Consider the following 22,143-nt stretch of genomic DNA (forward strand, 5'->3'; position numbering starts at 1 on the left):
ACAGTGAGGACATTCATGTAGAACCAGACAATGCAGAAAAAGACTGCTGATGAATGTAATATCAACACTGCCTAGCCATTCACCTCGTCATTCCCTGTTTGCAAGGAACACGGGACAGTTTAGCCAAGATACACTGTGGCTGTGGCCCAGATCAATACATCAATTTTGTATAACATTAAAGACAAAACAGGTAACTGGAAAGCAGTTAATGCAGAGTCTCAAATCTAAAGGCTGGCGTTAAGAAGCCAGTGCTTAGCACATTTATGCTTCGCTGCAGAAATCACTTAAAAGAACTTTATCTTTTGCTCTTTAAAGACACATGTATTTTAAGCATTTGACTCTCACATAAGCACTGGACACATGTTTAGAGCTTTTGTTAGCCCAGAGTCTGAGTTCGAGCACCAAGAATAAGGTTATGTGGTCCAAGGGGAAACCTGAGCAGCTTTAAACCCACCAGGCTCTTTGGACTTCAGTTTTTTTCCCTGGGGTGAGGAAGACTCTGTAGGACTTCTTCCTGGGGTCACCTCATCTCGCCCCACTTCCCCCACAGAATGTTTTCCTAGAGATGCCACATCTTTTCTCATGCTCTGCCCTCTGCCCAGGGAGTTCTTCCACACTGCCTTACTAGGGGATCTCACTGAGATGCCTCTAGCAGGTGTTTCTGAAGGAAGGGTCCTCTCTAATCTTCCCTGTTGGACTCAGGTAGATCTGTTCACCCCTTAACTGCACTCTCCCTAGCTGGGGTGCCCCCTTCCACAAAGACTGTCTTCCTACTGTGTATGTCAAACAGCGTATGGATCAGCCATGGGCTTGTATGTTTCCTCCCACTACAGCAAGTCAAGAAATTAAATATGATCAGCAAATATGCATGATAAATGCATTAATGAAAAATAATAGAAACCAAAAACAGTGGTACTTCGAATCTTGAACTTAATTCTTTCCACAATTCTGGTAGTAGATTTCATTCCATGATTCTGGTTGCAAATGAGGTACCACTGTACATTAAAATATAAATAAATTTAAATTTCTATTCTAGCCACATTTCACAATAGAGGACAATAGCCTCTAAGAGGACTAATAGCTACAGTACTAATAGGCACTAATAGACTAATAGATCATGTCCATCACTGCATTGTTCTAGAATATCTCTTTGGGAAAGTCTTCCCAATGGCAGTAAATTTGCTTTTAAGTGATGTAAAAGATGTGCCTAAATAAGCATAAGACTCTGGAACATGGACAACATCGGAAATATTGATATTATTGGTCACAAAATGTCAGTTCTACAGAGTCCCTGTTAACTGTATGGCTTCTAAGCAGGCTCTGAAGGCCAATTCTATCTCTTAAGAACTCCTCCAATCCATTCTCTTTTCTACAGATTCATCACCCTACACAACATCCCCTTCCTGAGTCCATCTAAAACAACTTCAGTTCCCATTTCCCCAAGTATTAGAATATGCTTTGCTCTGTACCTGGAATGTTCTCTCCTGTCATCTTAGCCAACTCTGACTATCCTTCAATTCAATTTAACCTTCACCTTTTCTGTGAGACCATCCCTGACTGCCTGTTCCTGTAAATCTACACCCTTCTCTGCTTACTGCTTCATATGGCTGTGTCTATTCACAGCCTGTGATCTCCTTGAAGGTAGAGTTGTCTTTTTCTCTGTCTTTGCCTACCACAATTCCTGGAAAATCAGACACTCTTGACAAATATTAGTGGAAATGAATAACTGAAGTCCCAAATTCTCAAAGAGAAATTCAACCCTGTGTTTAGCAATGGCAACAACACTCCAATGAATGTATGGCCTCTCCAGGTACCATCTCTGGAGGAAGTCAAACTCATTGGTTTGTTTACATCCCAGGCCATACATTTAATAGATTTAGCTCATACATGTTTGAAGCACTGGATAGAATGAAGCCCATGACAGTAGCTGAGCCATTTCCTTGCCTCCAGGACAAACTCATAGCTAAATCCGTCAAAGAGATAAAACAAAAAACTTACCTGGCTTTTCAAAAACACAGAAGAAAGAATTCAAAACCATTCCCGCAAAGCCATGGCAATGTAGAATTAAGAACCAAGGGCACCTCCCTCTGCTTGCTGAGTCAGTGGCCTTTGTCTGCTCTGTGACTCACTCCACTGCTTATAAACCACCTGAGAAGCTGGGAACAAAGCACAGAGAGGCTCACACCCACAGGGTAAGAGGTCTGCACCTCGCTGCATGCTCAGATTGGCACCCACAACAGCTACAGCACAGGGGTGGCTGTGTTTTCTCCTGGCCCCCTACAGGGGAACTGGGACAACTTCATGCTCTCTCCTCTGAGTCAGGGACAGGTAGGCAGTGGGTGAGCTGAAAAATGAGATCAGCAGTCAGGACACTCATTCCAGACCTGATACTGGGATAGGGTCTTTGTAGTGGGTTCAAATCCCACTACATGGCCAGTTGCCAGAGATGGGGTCAAACCACTTAATATTTTTCACCTGCATTACCTTAGCTATAAATGAAAATAACACCTCCTGGGGTTGTTGGTGAGAAAGTGAAGAAATTAGGATCTGCCCTACACTAGGATTTTGAGCATGTTAGATGTCAGCCCTTGACCCAATTTCCCATGAACTGGCTTTGTGGGTTAAAGCAAAGCCCTTCTCTTCTCTGGGACCTCAGTTTCCCCAGCTACTTTGTTAAGACAAATTATTCCTCAATCCCCTCCAGGTCCAACATAGAGAAGTTTTGAATATAAGACTTCCTGTGTGATATTTTGTGTGCATGCATGTAGAACGAAAAATAAGAATGGGAGATAAACTTTTAAAAAGTTCCCTTACTGGAATAAGAAACATTTAAATATTTTGATCCTAACCCACTTGTTCTCTTTGTTCCATATATATTTTAAAGGCTTATCTTTGTCTTTTAGGTCTTTCAGTAATGTGACTTTGTCCCAATACATGGTAAAGGTTTTCTCCCTACTGATAACTTAACATGCAAATTTTAAAAAAATCTTTATTCCTTATATTTCAATTATTTGATGTTTCCTATGAAATGGATTAGGAAGGGTCAGAACAAAAACTGATTTCATTTATCTGAGAGACTGAGATATCAGAAAGAGGTAGGCTTGTGGCTTCCCAAGAGGATCAGCAGGCAAGGGCCTGCAGGACTCTCAAGCTCCTGCTTTACTTACATCACTAAGATCTGAACAATAACTATAACCCTGTACGTTCAAGAATCCAGGAAGTTATTTTCCAAAGAGTTTTTGAAGGAACTCCTACTCTTATGAGATTTCCTGTAATTTAAATTTGTTTGATTCTCACATTAGAGTTTGGGAATTTTTATGTGCTATTTACCTCTATTACAGATTCAATTAGCGTAGAAAAGGCTCTGAGACTTCCTGAAGTACAAGAACATGTTTAACCTGCCTAATGTGGCATTTCTCAAACTTACTTGGACACAAAGAGTTTTTCAGGAGGCTCTTCCCCGCCCCGGGGATGGGGGTAATTACCCTTTCCATACACCCACAGATTCACACAGACAAAATGGAAATTCATGCTTGAAGCTGTGCCTGAGCCAGAATGGGTTGGAAGTAACAGCATGCACTTCAGTCAAATCCAAGTTCAATACTAATTCCACCAACAGTGTAGCCTTAGAGATGTTACTTAACCTTTCAGCATCTTAGCTTTGCTCTCAGTCAAAACTGGGCTTCTATGTTACTTCTGTGTGTGTTAGAAGAGCCAAGTCATGCACAAAAACGCACCTGGCACATGGAACGTATTTTTAAAATGTGACTCTCCCTCTCTTCCCCTCTTGCAGAATTGTAAGTGATTTTTTGAGAGAACACTGGTCAATTTTTTTAAATGCTCATAAAACTTTCAGTCAAACTATTGCACATAAGAAACAATATTGGACTATTTCACTTAAGAAATCATACATTACCTAGCCTACACATTTTAATAAAGTCATCCGAAAAAAACCAAGGCTGATATATGGAAGTGTATATGTGTGTGTATGTGGCGTGTGTGTGTTTGCACATGTGCACATGAAGGAGAACCTAGTAATATAGCTATCTAAAATTTAATATGAAGGAATGTGTCTATGTCAAATATCACTTTATTTAACAAAATGTGATATCACTTGATATAGTCATCAAGTGCATTCCTATAAAAATACAGCTGTTATTAACATTACTAATGACTGCTTCATTCCAGAGAATTTTATTGAAACCTCAACGACAGGCACTTTTGAATAAGTGTCCCTGGTTAATTCTCAGATGCCCATCTCCAACAGAGTTCCTGTAATAATTTATATAATAATTCTAAGGGGGTTCTGCCTACAGTAGAATGAGGAGTTTAAAATGCCTGAAAGAGAGTCATCTCAGGGTTGCCGATAATTAAACAGGAGTTAAAGAAACAGAATAAGGAAAATGTGTAATCTTCTCCAGCTCTGCAATACAAACAGATATCAGTGAGACAGCAGTGGGGAGACCATCTCAATCTACAGCAGGATCCCTTTCAAGCCTGGATGTCTATTTCAACATGCCTATTAAAAGTCTATGATGGACTTTAATTATGAGAGGCAGAAGATAAGAGTCCAGTTCATTGCCTCCCTTTGTGAGGGTGGTTTGAAGCTGCCAATCATCACCCCCTTCAAAGAGCCCCAAGGTGCAGACACCACTTTGTAGAGGGTGGGGCACCACCTGGCTTTGCAAACGTGTTCCTGACAGACTCTACGCTAAAATGCCCTGGGGAGCCACACAGTGCACTAGATAGACCTCTGCTAAAGCCATCAGTTTCCTGCGCCGCCTACACACGGTATTGTAATAAACAAGAGACCCCTCATCCCTGCATCCCATTCCTCGGCCTTCTCACCTCCACTCACCTTTGCACTGTTTGGGGTGATGTGATCTGGCACCTGCTAAGCTAACAGGCAATGGGAGTGGGAGCCCCCCCCCACACACTTCCAGAGGCACAGTAAGGGACAGCATGGTGTCAGCCCATCTCAAAGAAAGCAGCATTAGCTCTAGACTCAGAAAGACCCACATGAATCCTGACTCCCTCCCTTGCTGCTGGGTGGGCTTAGGCAAGTCACGAAATCCCTCTGTCTGCAAAATGGAGAAGAGACACCTGCCACCCCTGTTTAATAAGAGCCCCCTAGTTTGTAGCAGGATGCCTACTAATGTCATTCCCCCAGTAGAAGAGCAGAAGGCCTGCAGCTAATGTTTGTCTGCCTCCATGGTTTCCTATAAAACAACTCCCTCCGCCCCAGGAGAGAAACTCGCTGGAGAGGCCAGCTGAGAAAGAAAAATGTTAAATAATTCAGAAGCACTAACATCAAGTCTGATGTAGGTATAAAAATAGTTACACAACACCACACTCTCCTTGTTTTCATTACAGAAGCCTTAACTTCCTGGTAGGAACAGGAGGAGCTAGGGCCTGGCTTGAGGGAAGGCTGGGCCTGGGCCTGTGACAGGGGTTGGGGATCCTCACCACACTCCTTTTTTGGCTCTTCTAATTACTTATCTACTAGCAAAAACAAGGCAGGCATTTATTTGTCACCTATGTATTTTAAAACAGCCTTGTGGTAGGCTGGCTTATTTTTAAATTGAAAGTATGCTCAGCTGAGCCATTTGAAGCAGAGGGAATTCTCTACATTCTGCCTCCTGAAGGGACCAACTGGTGAGCCCTCCAAGGATCCTGGCCCCAATCCCGAAGTGTGAGCTCAAAGGAAAAGACTTCAGCAACCCTAAATCCAATCCCCCAAGGAGTCTAATGACACTGGCCTCTGTCACCTAGGAAACTGTTGTTCCTAAAAGCACAAATTCTGGGAAGAAAATAGGAAGATTTCAACTACAGAGCTATTTACTAAGTGACTTCTTGGTACCAGATACCCTGCCAGGCCCTTTACTTAATAATACCTCCTATAACCATCACAGCCAACCCCAAGTTAGGAGCAAGCTCTGAAATTTTACACATGAGAAAACTGAGGCTCAGGGACGTGAAGAGATACCCCCAAAGACCCACCAAGAGTAAAGGCTCCAGCTAAGATGGTCTGACCTATGTTCTCTCCCCCCACAGCATCCACAAGAGCAGAGCATGTGGCTTGAAAGGGTTTTCATGAAATATTCAACTGCATTTGTAACTCCTATCTCATCCAAGCCAGATCTGAAAGCTTACTCAGGGCATTTTTCTTGCAAGGGAGCTGAATCAAACAAATTTCCAATTCATACTTAACAAGATGGGGAAGAAGGCCTGCTCTTGGCCTGCTCCAGGACAAGAGGGCAAGTCCACACACACACACAGAGCAGAAAGCACAGGGAGGGTTAGAGGTAAAGCCAGAGCCAAACCTACCACTTCCAGGAGCTGGAGAGCTCAGAAGAGCTATTTCATAGGAGAAACGAGGAAGTGATCCGCAGGAAAGACAAAGCTTGTGAGGGTAGAGGAAGGAGGAGGAACAATCGTGACCACAGCATTTCTCATGCTTATGGGAAACATGCTATCATTCTTCCAGTCTGACGACAGGCACCTCTTTCTTTCTGAAGCTTCTGCCTCTGCCAGTGGCCAGAGGGGTGAGCTTGTTCTTTGCACCAGGCCCTGTGCTAGAATAGAAGCCCAACTAGCACCATCTTATTTCATCCATAAAGTAGCTATTGTCACCTCATGGTAAAGAGGACGGGACTATATCTGAGAGCTTAATGTGCTAAAGATCCTGCAAGCCAGCCCTGTGGTTCTCAACCCCTGTGACAATTTTGTACTCCTCTCCCAGGGAACCAATGTCTGGAAAATATTGTTGGTTATCACAACTGACTGAGGAGGCACCGAAATCTAGTGGTCAAGTGAGGCTGCTAAATATCCCACAAAGCATAAGACAGCCCTCTGCAACCAAGAATGACCTATTTAATGGTGCCAAAGTTGAAAAGGCCTGGGCCAGAGGGAGGTCAGCTAGGACTTAAACTGAGGTTAGTCTGACTCTTAAACATATAACATCCTGAAATTCTGTTCCCTATATGCTAACTACTGTGAGGTCTGAGCAGACTTTCCTGGTCTTCTATCTTAAATCACATCTAGTTCAAGGCTTAGCTCACTCAGTGATTAATCAGTATTGTTAATAATGGTGCTGAGGATCCTGATTAGACCCCCTCCAAAGGGAGCTGACCATTCAGTCACTGAATCTTGAAGAGGACATTGAGTCTAATTTCCTAGCTCCTGCAGAAGCCTCTCGTCAATATCCTAGACAGCCTGCTTGGCCTCCTCCAGTGATGGGGGGCTCACTTCCTCCACAAGCAGTCCACACTTTAGTGGAACATTCTCTTGGATGCTGGACTGAAACCAGCTCTCACCCAGCCTGGGCCCACCTCAGCCTCTGATCCCTGGGGGAACAAATCCCAGTAAGCTCCTAATAGATCAGCACTAATGCCCTGGCCATATTCTCCTGAGCCCTGGAATGGTAAAGCAGAAGAGCACAGGCTTGGAGCCAGACTGCTGCTGGCTCCATCACTCATACAGCCAGTGATGGAGCATAATAAGTCCTTCTGGCAGGGTGGCTGTGCTCAGCACACAGTGATAGGGTTAGCACATACACAGGGCACACGTAGCTTTCCTTGGCAGGGTCTGCTTGTTCGGACCTGGCTCCCACCCTCTGACATGAGCTCTGTGACACCTGGTGGCCTTCTCCCCAGCCTGCTCCTCTACTTGCATGCCCCTGGGGTCCACTTTTGAACCAGGGGATTTAATTCCATGATTATTAAGGGAATGGGAAACTAAGATGAATGACAATAACAGATCAAGAAATGATAAGCAGGAGAGTTACCATGGCAATGCTGTAATTTAAAAAGTTCTAAGAATGTGCTGTAAATTATAGGCACACACATGTGCACACGCGCGCACGCGCGCACACACACACACACACACACATGACTATGGGGGCCTTCAAAGCATACTTTGATACTGTGAGACCATCACCCAGGTCTAGAATGAATTTCCCCACATTGTTTTTCATCTTCAAGGAGAGGTTATGAATAGAGTGCTTCCTTCTGGGAACTCAAATTAATTCTGGTCCAAGGCTTCATTCAGCCATGCAGGTAGGTATCAGGAGAGGCTAGACATCTTCTGTTCAAAGTTTTTGGCTGAAAATTCTGTGACATCTGAAGATGGTGGGGATCTTGCTTCTGCTACCAGGTAGACTGGCCCAATTCTCCAACCCCTCCACTTCCCACAAATCACCTACAAACACATCCAGAGAGGAACATCTGCTCTAGGTTTGGGTGGATTTGTGTGGGAATTCAACTTCCTGACTCATTGGTGGGGTAACTGTGGGCAAGATGTCTGACCTCTTTGAGCCCCCTGTGCTCCTTTGGAAAACAGGAATAAAGAGACCTCACTTGGCTTGTTGTGAGAACTAAATGAGATAGTGTAGGCCAGATGTCATGTATGATTCAACAAATACTGACAGAGAGCATCCTACTGCCACACTGTTTCAGGCACTAGAGTTTCCTCACTGAACAAAAGACAAAGATCTCTATCCTGCTGGAAATTAATAATTGTCACAGCAGAGTGAGTATACAAACAACAGACAATATATGAAAGCAGATCTCTGACCCATAACTTCTGAAGTAATAGGCCCAAAATAGTCAGGATATAGTCAATAACCTGGCAACTTTTCTAAGTTTTTGGCCCCACTTCCAACTTGAGAAAGCCAAGGCCAGGCACATAGGATGTTCACTTCTAGTTGTTCCACCTCCTGCTTCCCCATGCAACCACCTATAATGAGAGCAAACCCAAAGCCTTTCTTCAGTTCATCATGAGGCTGGCTCACTACCTGCCCTGCCTTTCAGTCTGACAAAGGCAAGCAATGGTGGCTGACTCCCTTGTTATAACAAGCTCTGGATAAATAGTCTCTGCTTGTGTTCATTTGGGTAGTCTTTATTTCTTTGCAGTCAATAAACATAATAAATAAGTAAATTACATGGCATGTTTTGCCCTTGACCTACCCCCCTCTTTTCAGATTATTCTTAACACATCAGCCAGAGTAGTCTTGTTAAAAATAATAAAACATTGTATTTAACGCTGTGGAAAAAAAGAAAATATATAGTAGGGTAAAGGAGGTTTCAATATTGTGGCAGAGAGAAGGGTTCTGAATGCAATAAGGTGACACTAAAGCAGATACTATGAGGTGGACAGCTACCGATGTGGATGTCCCAGGGAAGAGTCTTCTAGGCACAGAGAACAGACCAGAGGCAGGAGAGAGGCTGACATGTCCCTAACACCCAGAAGGAAGAGATGACAGGCAGGGCATGAGATGTGAGATGCCATAGGGAGACATCATGACAGAGAAGGCTTTGTAGGTTGTATAAGGTCTTTGGCCCTTCACTGAATTCTGACCAGAGAAGTGGTCTGATCAGAGTTATGTTTTAATAGAAATGACTAGCTGCTTCATGGACAAGCAACAGTAAGAAGGCGAGGACAAGGACATAGGGTCCAGTAAGAGGCAACTGCCATCCTCCAGAGGAGAGAAGATAGAGGCTTAGACCAGGATGGCCACAGTAGAGGTGATAAGGAGAGGTGAGTGTCTGGGTATATTTTGAAGGCAGACCCACAAGGAGGTCCTGATGTCTCAGCTATGAAGTATGGAAACCAAAACATGCATCAAAGATGACCACAAGCTTTGGGGCCTATGATCCAGAAGGATGTAGTTACCTCTGGTTGAGCCACACTGAAGACTTCCGGTGGAGCAGTTTTTTGGTGAAGAAGACTTTTTTATATGTTTAGTGTTGGACATGTTCAGTTTGAGATTACTCAAGCAGAAATATCAAGGAGGCAGTTGGATACGTGAGTCTGGAGTAGGGGAGACACTGTATTAGTATCTTTCTTTTCCCTTTTCCTCTCTCTTTTGAAAGTTTACCTTCAGAGATCCAGGAAGGCAGATATGGTCTAGGTCAGTGATGGTGAACCTATGGCACACGTGCTGTGGTGGGCTGTTTGTATCACTGAAAGCTCTAAAAGGTTCATCATCACTGGTCTAGGTAGACTCTGATGAGCAACTTGCCATTTCACCCCATTGATGTAGTTCAACACATGCCACCAGGAGTTGGGGTGCTGGGGTGCTGTCTGGTCTTGGCTTTTCCTTTGACCTTTGTCCTTTGCCCCCTGGTGAGTGACAATGTCTACATCCCCCCACATAAAATGGAAATGATAACTTCCCTGATCAAACTCTTCCCAGACTGGAGGGAACTTAATATTGGGTCCATCCTTCTGCAGGCCCATGGAGCAACGTATATCGAATGCTTTAAAAAGCTCCAAAAAAATCTTTGACTTAGAAATTTCAAGAAACTGGGCTGAAGGAAACAAATAGAGTAGCACATGAAAATGTGGATCTCAACATTATTTATAGCAGTAGAAAATTGGGAACAACATTAGGAAATTAGTTAAGTAAATAATGGTATATCCTTATGATGGAATACTACATAGCTATTGAATGTCATATCAGAGAGAAAATGTAATGGCATAGGAAAATGATCATAATATGTTAAAGTCATAAAATAATGTCTACAATTTTCTTTAAATGGTCGGGGAGAGGAGTGGGAGTAGAGGAGTATCAGGATTACATATAGAAACAATACTGGAAAGAAACTCAAAATGTTGAAAGGAACTATCTCTACCTGGGTTGTTTTCACTTAGATTACCTTAGGATTTCTACATTTTCTACTGTTTACGTGCATTATTATTACAATTGGAAAGAAAAAACCACATTAAACAAAAACATGACAAACAGTATAAAATTTTTGAAGTACTACTTCCTTAGTAATGAAAATTGGTACCTATTCCACAACACATCATGAGGTTTAATACCTTTAAGGACATGAAAAAAGACTGGAAAGCAAAATTCAACACCTGGAACTGGAATCATTCCACAACATGACAATATGGCTACTATGTACTACGCTTACTGTCATAGCACAGTTGCCACAACTAAGGCCACAACAGTACTGACAGCTGGATGCACACAGCTGACAGACACCATTTGCTCTATGACAATCTCTATCTGGTACACCTGGACTTGGGGAGATGAGGAGAGGAAAGCAGAAGTGTGAAGGAAGGTCAAGATCTTAGAGTTCTGATAGGCTAAGGAGGATGTTGGAACAGCAATGTTAGCTTTTCCTGGGTGCTTGTCAGAAATGCAAAATTTCAGGCCCACCCTCCCACTCACAGAATGAGAACTTGCATTTTAATAGGTACCCAGATGGTGCCTAGGTACACTAATGTGTTTTTTGTTTGTTTTATGTTTTTCGGGGGTTTTTCGGAGGGGTTGTTTGTTGAGATGTGGTCTACCTATGTTCCCCAACTTGCCTTGAACTCTTGAGCTCAAGTAATCCTCCTGCCTCATGCCCCCCAGTAGCTGGGACTTCAGGCAAGTGCCACCACTCCTGGCTTTAAAAGCCTTCCCCATAAAACACCTCAGTTTTCCAGTTTGAGGTTGATTTGAGGTGATCTCAAGTAAAAAAGATCCAACTGAATAGAAGGGTTTCTCAACCAAATATTAGTTATCTAAAAGATGTAAAATCACCTAAACCACCCAGATGTGCAGAGGCTTTGGGCCCCGGGCAATGTTAAGTCCCTACCACCAACCCTGGAAAGCTATAACCATGTGATAAGCATTTGATGGATGCTGAGAGATCAGGCATTCTCTATCTTCTATCTGGGGAATCCTGAGGCCTCTAGGGCTGGGTGGAAGGTGTACGTTAATAGTTAACAGGCCACAGGCCTGAAGAGAACATAAAAGGAGCAAAAGTAGGCCAGAGGACTATTCATTCCCACAGCTCCAGGCAAGGGCCAGGCCATTTCCAGCTCTCAGAATGCAGCTGCACTCACTGGAGTGAGCAGACAGGCTTAGTGAGAAGGCTGCTTTACAACTGAGATGCCCCAGTTTGCCAGAAGGGGAGCAGGGGAAGGGAAAGAAGCCTTGATTACCATTACCATATCCGTAGTCCCAAGGCTTCAGTAAACTAGGTCACTCACCTCATACATAAATTACTCAATATGAGATCCCTCTACGCTTCTCTGAAAAGGGGAAAGAACTAATGCTTCATGAGGCTCTTCTCTCTGCATCATTTCTCACCACTGGCTGTACCTTAGAATCATGTGGGTAGCTTTCCCCAGTTCCCCACAGGGCAGTGGCAAGGCACTGTACAGCGGGTGAGATGGTCATTGGTCAGAGCTGCCCAGGTGATTCTAATCCCAAGCAGGGCTGGGATGCTGTTCAGGGATTGTGCAGGTGTTGGAACTGAAATGTGCTGGCCTCCATAATCAGTTTAGTTACCTCCCTCTTCAGAAGGCAGGGATGCCAGGGTCCTCACCGGTTAGACCTGTAAAACCCTGGAAAAGGCTCTTCACTCCCCTCACATCCAGCACTGAACTGCACTGACAGCCTCTAGAAGCAAGTTAGAGGACCAGGAGCTGGGGTGGAAGGTGCCATAGGAAACTGGCACTGTCAAGAGTGACCAACTGCACGAAGGACCTTGACCATTAGGCCCAAGCATGTTACTGCACAAATCTCTTTCAGGTTGATACAGTAATTCTGTTTTCTATTTAATTTAAAAGAAATGTCAGAATCTCTGAGAAGTAACTTGCTTAAATACATTTGAATACACTGGGTGACAAAGCACAGAATTCAACCTTAAATATGTTGGCATTTTCCCATTGTCTTACCTGGCCCCAGAAAACACATGTGAGAATCAACAGCAGTTACAGAGAAAGCAGTCGAAGACTTAGTTGCACCCCAATAAAGTACCTTAAATTTTAGTTTCATTATTTTGGTGGTGGGGATCAAACCCACGTTTTTTTAAATGCCAAGCAAGTGCTCTACTATAGAGCTACATCCCAGCCAATACATTATTTTCTAAATAACTTTATTGGTACATTTAGGTATACATTATGACCACACTCAACATTGGGAATTTGTACCTGTAAATAATATATCTTAGTTCTTTTTTTCCCATTCCCCTTCTCGCCCTTCCACCCCTTCACCCTTCCCTATCCAATACATTATTTTTAAGGTTTTGAAAATAATGATGTTGACTCAGCAATACCAAGAACTCAAAAAAGTGTCACAAACATTTTTTCATGATAATCCTACCAAAAAACCTGCCACGTTCTCATTACTATCTTCATTTTATGGATAAAGAAACTAAAGCAAAGAAATCCTGTGCTAAATTAACTTACTCAAGAACCCACAGACTGAATGTTATAACTGGTAGTTGTGGATACCACCACCTTCAGTGCCTCTTTAAGCTGCGAAGGGGAAAATCTTTCAAGGTGGCAAGAAGTGACTGGACCAGGGCAGCCTAGATTTTTCCTGGAACTTGGTTCCAGGGTGAGCCTCATGGCCATGGTGACTTAGCAGCTCAGGGTTACTTTTTAGTTAGGCCATTTTTTGTTTTAATCATTCAACATGCAAATAAGGCATGCCTGCTTTATTTATTCCTCTAGAGGGAGAGGCTATAAGCTGGAAGATGTTGAGGGGTTACAAAGCATTACAATGAAGTGCTTTCCAGGGATACCAATTAAAAAAAAAAAAAAACAACCCAGGTAGTAAAGAGCTTCCAATATGTACCAGAGCTGCACACAATCAGTCAGCAGACATTGTCCCAGTCCCAACTCTGCCATTCACAAGCCCCTGTGGCAGAGGTCACACTGCAGAATTACAGGACGCCTCTATGCCTTCCTCTGGAAAGTGAGTATCCCCCTGATCTCCAGAGAGTGTCACAGGTACTAAATGAATGCACGTTCTAGATGGTGCTGCATGCCAGTCCCTGAAGTCATTTGCATCTTTATTTACCTGTATGAGCCAGATGTTCTACTGAAGTGAACACTAAATCCTTATCATCAGGCCATATCAGGTAGATTCTAATGCTTTTCCCATTTTATAGGTGAGGACACTGAGGCACAGAAGGGTGGTCCAAGGTCCCACAGTAAGGAGGTGATGGCTCAGGGTCTGAAACAAGGTCTTTCTCTGAACCCAGGCTACAAAGCTGATGTTCTTTCTTCCTAGCTCCCTATGCTGTTTGATCAGAATCATCTCAAACTATTTACAGAAAACAGACTTAAATGGCCATACGGAGGAATTAAGATTCAACATTAGGAAGAACATCATGGCCTTGAAGGCAAACACTAGAATGGATAAGCCCAACATTCTAAACCTGCTAGAAAAAACAAATTAACAGTGGTTTGGAGTCTGACTACGCCCTGCAGCAGAAGGAGCACAGGGCTTCAGTGGACCATGCACTTCCCAATATTTTTATTAATTCATTAAAAAAACCCTCAAAAAACTAAAGCAAAAACCCACAAACTTTAAGGATAAAGTCGAAACAATCCTTCCAAAACCATCAAAACTCCTATTATTTATAGGTTACCATTTTTAATACTTATCTATTTCTTTTGAGTCCTGCTTCAGCAAATATCTATTTTAGAAAATATATTTAGGCTGGGAATATAGCTCAGGGGAGGAGCACATGCCAAGCATGCATGCAGCTCTGGGTTCAATCCCTAGTACTGCAAAGAAAAGGTGGGGGGAGAAGGAGAAAGAAGAAGATATTTGGGATTTAATCAGATGATACTTACACATTTTTCCATGTCACAAATCATGCTTTCAAAAGCAACATTTAATCTTTGTATAATATTCCACTGTCTGACATACTTTACTATGTGATGCCATTGCTTACCTTTCTTTTTCACTAATAAATAACACTGCAATGAACACTTTTATTCTTAAATCTTCTCTGCCCATCCCTGATTATTTTCTTCAGCTAGATTCCTAGAATTGGAATTCTGTACTAAAGGGAATAAGTGTTTCTAAGACGACTGACAGTTGCTGCCAAATTGTTTTCCTAAAAGGTTATATTAATTTGTACTTCCACCAATAGCAAAAGAGAGTCTTTATTTCCCAGGCCCCCTCTTCAGGATCCACATTGTCTTAAAAATAATCTTGGCCAATGAGGGAAGTGACAAATAATACCATAAATCTGCCAAGGGGCACAGAGTGCTTAAATAATCCACCTCTGCACATACACTGTGTAGGTGGCATACCTAGAATTTGAGTTCAAGTCATAGGGCTTTGGGAGCTGGGTCCCTAGCCACTAATCCAAAACACATTGTCACAGCATGTGTTTCCTACTGGTCCCACAAGGCAGCTATTGTTTTGGGAATGTTTATATTAGAGATCTACAAGGGTAAGGTTCTTTGTATTATTCTTTGATTATCCTAACCTTCTAGTCAAATGTTGTCCCTGCAAACTTTCTACAATGATGGAAATGTTCTATAATTGCAATGTTCAATATAGTAGCCACTATCCACATGGGCTCCTAAGCACTTGAACTGACTAGTGCAACTGAAGAAATGAATTGCTAACTGTATTTAATTTTAATTAAATTTAATTTAAATTGTGATTAATGGCTACTATATTGCACAGCATAGCTCCATACTATTCAGGGCATAAAAATAAATATTTGATAAATGAAGAAATCTTGTAGTCTGCTAATCCCACCTGACTCTACCACACTGTCATCAAGGCAAGTCATGCCTTGTCTCTGTGTGGCCATTTGTTCTTTCAAATGGAGGGTTAATAATATTAATCAGTCATGTGGGGTGGTATGAGGATCAGCTAATTAATGTTTGCAAAGAGCTGCATTACTGGTTCTCAGAATAATTGCACTTTAATAAAACATTTAAACAACCAGTTCTCATTCAGAGGCCAAAGAAGGCCTGGGTTTATTTACTAAAATGTTAGTTTCTCTGGCTCACCCAGAATTGGATCCTTTCAAAGTGGACCTCATCAAAACAAACTCCTTGTATTTGAAAGGCTCTATCAATCAAAAAATACTGAAATTTACCTTCAGGATGGTTTTAATGTCACAGTTTGATGAGTAAATTAATAATACAAACAAGATTGGGGAGGGTGGATATTTAACCAACTTGAACAAATTGCTTTTAAGCTCTTAAGTACTTTAATTGCTTGCATGATAATGATGCAAATTTTTAAATGTCTTGATCTACTCCCAAAGTAGGCCCAGAAAAAAATAAAAAAGGAAAAACACTTTTTTTCTAAAGACAAACACCTTGCTAAGCACTTAGTTTTAATTAAACCACATTCGAGAAAGTTACAAAGTTGTCATTCTAGGAAAAATAAAGATTTGGGAGTCAAAGAGTATTATGATTGAATTGTAGTCTAGGAATGTGACCTTGGGCAAATAGTTGTCTTACTGAGTTTTCTTCATCTAGAACCTGGGACACTCAGGAGGCATTCAGTGTTTTGCACTCGTTCTACTCTTCCACCTCCTCCACAACTACAGGACAAGAGCACTGATTATATTCTCCAGCTCTGTCTGTGGAAGTGAAGACGCCAATTCCCAAAATCCAAAAGGAAAGAATGGACTCATAATTTTATAGTAAAATTCTACAAATCTAAAATCCTCTTGCTATCCAGGGGACATTACTGTTATTTTCTGAAATAATGTCAGAGCAGAAACTTTGTTATTCCAAGTGTGGACAACTGTCAGGCAGCTTGGTGTCACCTGGAGCTGGCTTGAGATGTGTATTTTTGGGCTCCCAGACTTACTGAATGGGAACCTGCCTCTTAGCAACATTCTCCACCAAGGTGTGCACACATTGAAATGTAAGAAATGCTAATTTACAAAACATGGAATCTATTCTCCAACCTACTTTGTGTGTGTGTGTGTGTGTGTGTGTGTGTGTTTACTGGGGATTGAACTTGGGACCTTTCGCTTGCAAGGCAGGCGGCAGAACCACTGAGCTAAATCTCCAGCCCTCCAACCTACTTTTAAGAGAAGGAAATTGAAACTATGAACGGGCAGGGTTTACTCAAAGCATAAAACTACTACCTGCAGCCCTTTTGCTTGACTTCCAGAGAGTTCAAGACCAAACTTTTAGAAATCAACAGTGACTCCACAGCAAAAAAAAAAAAAAAAAAAAGAATTTTTTTTTCAAAATCCTAATTTTTTTGAGGATGTTAACAATTAATTAACTGCATCTGATAGCTTTTGCCTTGTGACCATATAACTGTCATCCCACAAAGCCAATGCAGGGGCACACACAAGGGAAAGGGCCACTGCTCTGAAGATCCTGCCTTGCTTAATGGTCTGTTTTCACCTGTTTTCCAAATGAAAAGCCCTGATTTGATATTCTGAAGATGACAAAGGACAGCAGAAATATTCTCTTGCCTTCCATAGTGAAAGTGGAATGGTGCAAGTATCAAAGACAGCATCTAAACCTCCTCTGAAGTCAGAGTTGGAGACCAGCAGGGCAGCTCCCCCTATGGTGACACATATCCAACAACCCTGAGGTGACCTTTTTACCTGATCTAAAGGAACTCCTGATGTTTCCTGTTGAGCATGGGAACACCTTGGAAATGGGAGGACCAGAGCTCCCCCACCAGCTCCATAGAATTCTTTGTAATATGATGAGTCTAATCCCCAGGAACAAATCTTATCTGGGTCACAGAAATCCAACAAGTAAAGGGACAAGACTGACAAATGCACCCTTTGTTGGAAGTGGGTCCTGCAAGGAGAAGAGGAGATTCCCAACCACTTTTGCTTTCAAGTGGTTCAACAGCAGGTAGACACACTGGCTGATTTATTTACTGTGCTCTGGGACCATGAAGAAACTCAGTTGGGTTGATTTTCCAGTGAAATGCAGTGGAGCAGGCTGGGTTAAGCTTCCTGAGGGGCAGAGTCTGGGCCCTCCCTCTGTAAGATCTCTTAGGCCACCCTAAGGCTCTGAACCAAAGGAAAGGGAGAAAAGGATGGGGAAGGGGAACCCACCCCCTCAGCAAATGCTGGGAGACACACACATTTCTCAGAGGAACTGTTGGTCTTTTATCATGGAGCCAGCCCCACCTACAAGGCTGAGGAACATATTTACATATTTCAACTCTATTGCTGGCTAGAGCACTACAGAAAGTGATGATTTCAAGACATCCAGGGAAGAAAAATGTTCTTGGAAAAAGATAGGCCTATCAGTTCAGCAGAACAACTCAGAGTTATGCAAATCCCTGCTTGAGGTTTGTTTTTCATCCTACCTTCTTCCTCCACCTCAGTTCCTAAGGCTGTAAGGGACTGCAAAGTTAACAGCCGGATTCTGATTCTGGTTAAAAACATGTAGACAACACAGTTTACCATACTGCTTTTCATGTATGACAGAAGCCTGGTAAAGTACATGCCTTTGACTCTGCAATCAAACTTTCCAGGAATTTTTCTCAAGGAAATAGTAACTTTTTATAGAATGTACAAGGGTGATTACTGTAAGTCAAAAAATGGTATGGGTTAAAAAGTATGCCATATTAAAACATTGAGGTTCTAGCTAGTCATTAAAAATGTTGCCATTGGGGAGAAATTTATAATGTATATAGAAATTTGCATGCTTTATCAATTAAATAAAAAAGAAGCATTCAAAATACTATGATCTTATTTTTCTTTTTTCCCATGTCCTTAAGGAATTTATGGTCTTGTTTGAAGAACATATATAATTATACCCAAACAATTACATATATATAAATGTGATAAGTGCTGTACAAAACTAGGTAAGCTAAATCCCATTTTAATAACAATCCATGAGTCTATATTCAACAAAGATACGATCTCATTTTTCTACATTCATAAAGAAAAGTCATGATACAATCCAAAATGTTGCAAAACTTATTTTTCTTTTGCTTTTTACTCTCTATTGTCTGAGTTACTACAGTGACCATGTACTGCTTGGGTAATTAGAATAAAGAGCAATAGATTGTTTCACTTGATATTTTCCTTATGGAGGATTGTAAGTTCAGGCACCCAGGTTTTCTTTGCTCCCTGGGATCTGGGGCATGTTTCTTTCAAAGTAGCTCCCACAGCTGTCTGCCAGTACAAAGCAAAGATGGAGTGATTCAGCTTTCAGCTACAATAAGCCAGACTGATAGACCATGTAAGAAGGCAGGTAAAAATTGGCCCCTTAGATCTAAAATTGATGTTGATTTACCCTGCTAGGCCCTTGAAATCAAATCTGCAAGGAGGTGATTTAAATCCCATTGTTCTTTTGTTTCACTTTTAAGATTAATGGATGTGGGAGAAAGTACTGGAACTGGAACAACCCTAGGCTTGAGGTGAGCAGAGAAGCTGTCTGTTAGAATAGGACAGGCCTCTGAGCACTCTGGTGAGGACAAGCACAACTGTGTTTTTACAGAATCACATTTTCCTTCAGCCTCTTATCACAGTTCAAGAGTGAGAACTGGCATCTTAAATTGAATGTCTTGCTCTTGTGGACCAATCATCTTTATCTTTAATTCCTAATCACCTTCCTTCCCATAGTTGTAACTTTTGATCTGGAAATATTGGGTTATGTAACATGCCAATCTGCACAAGACTGTAATTCTGTCAGAAAAAGGGACCCTACGAAGCACAAATTCTAACAAAACTAGAAATGACTTTTCTAAGAAAAGAGATGATATTTTTGTTTCAAGAATTCGAAGCTCATTTTAAATAGACTTTGGATGCAATGTTGCTGGTTCTTTGAGGGCTGTTGGTTTCCCTGCCCAACCTCACCAAACTAACCTGCAATGTTGCACAGGAATGAAAGAAGTGGAAGGGAATGATCATCTGTGAGGTACCCAAAGCTGTGTGGATATTAATCCCTGCAGTGTTGTAAACTAGGTGATATTGTTCCATTTTACAGGGGAGAGGACTGAGGTGCCCAAAGTAACTTGCCTAAGGCCTAACTCAGTAAGTTAAGGGGCTTTAGTCACTTCCTACCAATTTATAACCCCCAGAACAACAAAAGATCGAAGAGATCATACCAAATAGAATCAGACTACTGGAGGAGAGTCCTTGAAAATAAAAATTTCCCACTGCCATAATGCCCATCCTTCTGCTGGAACATCTACAAGGTGGGGATCTTTCCACTCACTGTACAGCTCCCCTAGTTCCTCTTTAGGCTTCCCACTGGTTCTGATCCCAGGGCAAGGGCTGATCCCTCCACCCCCAGCCCATTAGGTGGGTTATCTGCTTACTGCCCTCATTCTATCTTCACCCACAAAGAGAAGCCTTGATAAGAATAAGATATTGGCAGGCAAAGGATCTGAGAAAATTCTCTAGAAAACAGAACCTCTCACCCTTGATACCTTCCCCAGCCCCAGAAGATGGTGATTTCACGAGCATCCTACCCCAACTCACTTAAATATGCAGGGTGGAAACAGAAGCATTCCTAAACCCGCCCCCTAAAACTACAGGAACATCTAAGTCCCAAGTCCTGCCAGAAAGACGTGGGGATGTTCAATTCCACCATTCACAAGGACCTACTGCAGGCAGGGCACCGAGAGCAGTCGTGAGGCTGCGACTGGTCTAATCCTACTAGTTAGACGGGCTTCCCATCATTGCCCTCACCAGAGAAAACAATTCTTTCTCATCTTCCCTCTAACACCTAGAAATAGGGAATCCCGTTTTTGCGTTCTGTCTAACCTCTCACAAACCTCCCCTCTCCTCTCCAACGCGCGTGCGCAGAAAACTTGCTCCTACTGCCACCACCTGTGAAAACACCCCTCCTAACTTTGGCAGAGAGAGCTCTGGGGTAAAGACAAGCGGCAGGACGCCCAGAGCGCGCCAGGGTTCTCGAAGAAAGGGGTCGGGTAGCTTTGAGTAAAACGTGCGGTGGGGACCCCAGACCTGCGTCTCTCGGGGCTGGAACATGGTCGTCTCAGCTCGGGTTTTCAGCCCAGGCCCCGCCCACTAGGCAGCCCCCCAGGTTCGGACAACGGCTCTGGCCACCGAGGAGCCCAAGGACCCCGACGACCATCCCACACTGGCGGAGAACGCGATCCTGGCCCCCGGGAGACTGCAAGTGGCTGGCGGGGAGGAGGGCCACGTGGGGCCATCGCCAGGGCTGGGGAGCCGGGATGTGCAAGCCCAGCGCGCTGGGAAACAGGTTGCTGCCGAGTCCATCTCCTCCCTCTCGCCGCCCTACCGCGACCCGATTCCCGCCCTGCCCGGGTGCGAACCCAGCTGCCTGCGGGAGCCCTGCTCGTTGGACCCCCGGGTCCCAACCAGGGCCCCTCGGGCAGACTGGATAAAGGCGCCTTCAGCAAGGTCAAGGCGCGGCCGGCCGGCACCTGGGGAATTTTCCCAGTCAAGCATTGGCTCTGCAATCGCATTGTTAAGGATCATGGCAGAGGCAGGAAATCCGAACGGCCCCACCGGTCTGCGCGAGGGAGGATTTATTTTACAGCGCCAAACACACTCAGACCCTGGATTTCAGGGGGGAGGGGATGTGGTGTTTCAGGACTCTGGAATGTGGCAAAAACAAAACACTCCCCACCCAAACACGTCATCTACTGACTTCGCGGGGTAGGTAGTTCAGGGCCACTGAACCCCAGACTCTAGCGTTCCGCAGAGATCGGGGCTGGGTGGCTTACAGTTCCAAAGGCAAAAAACAAGATTTTAACACACTACTACCGTGGTTTCTCTATCAAAGCCCATCAACGTGCTACAGGCTGAGGCTGCGAAAAAAGGGGAAGAGAGATGGGGAAAATAAACGCAATAGAAGCAAACTGCTCTCCGCGGAGGGGAAAGCCAGGGGGTGGGTGGAAGCCATACCAGCACCCAGCTCCATTCTATACCCAAGAGAGCCGGGCCAGCCCAGGAAACCAGGAAAAGGTGCATCATGGTGGCCGTCCCCAGTAGAGGCCAGCGCTCTACTCACCCCTACCCCTGGCTAAACCGGGCCTGGATGGCTGGGACGCCTGGGCATCTCCAAGAGGGACCTGACATCGCGGGCAGGTCTCTAAACACGTGAAGGGCGCAGCGTGTGAAAGAGGGGGAAGGGAGCCCAAAGCCAAGGAGAGAATCTTTGGGGCTCCCCAGAACACAGTCGTTTTCCTAAAACGCTGTTCCCTGGAAGGCCTTCCACCACTTCTGAGGGGAGGAGATGGGGGCTCTGAGGACTGAAGGAAACCTAAGTTCTCACTGCTCCTCCTCTCAGATCAGTCCTGGATCCCCAGCCATTCAGTCCCAGCCTCAGAAACCGCTTCTTTGGGGGCCTGAGCATCAGCCCCCAACGCCCATCACAGCAATAAGTGGGCGCCGGGTATTAGATGTCCCCAGCTCTCCACTCTGAAGTAGAAGCGCAATGTAC

The 22,143-nt window shown here is 43.6% G+C and overlaps 1 protein-coding gene across 29 annotated transcripts in view; it reads right to left on the bottom strand.

Moving 5' to 3' along the window:
• The window catches only part of Tenm4 (teneurin transmembrane protein 4), a 2,854,999-nt gene that overhangs the window by 702,534 nt on the left and 2,130,322 nt on the right, over positions 1-22,143 (bottom strand). For 3 of the 29 annotated variants that reach the window (XM_087211395.1, XM_087211396.1, XM_087211376.1), the window contains exon 1: positions 1,999-22,141. The exons of the other annotated variants lie outside the window; for them this stretch is intronic. The gene's annotated coding sequence lies outside the window, so the exon portion shown is untranslated. Of the gene's footprint in view, positions 1-1,998; positions 22,142-22,143 lie in introns of those variants that run through there. 29 annotated transcript variants of the gene reach the window in all.

The sequence above is a fragment of the Heterocephalus glaber genome, unplaced genomic scaffold (assembly GCF_053883595.1).
Source record: "Heterocephalus glaber isolate CG9 unplaced genomic scaffold, H.glaber_assembly_v1.0 deba00001428, whole genome shotgun sequence".
In the NCBI taxonomy this organism is placed as follows: Eukaryota; Metazoa; Chordata; class Mammalia; order Rodentia; family Bathyergidae; genus Heterocephalus; species Heterocephalus glaber.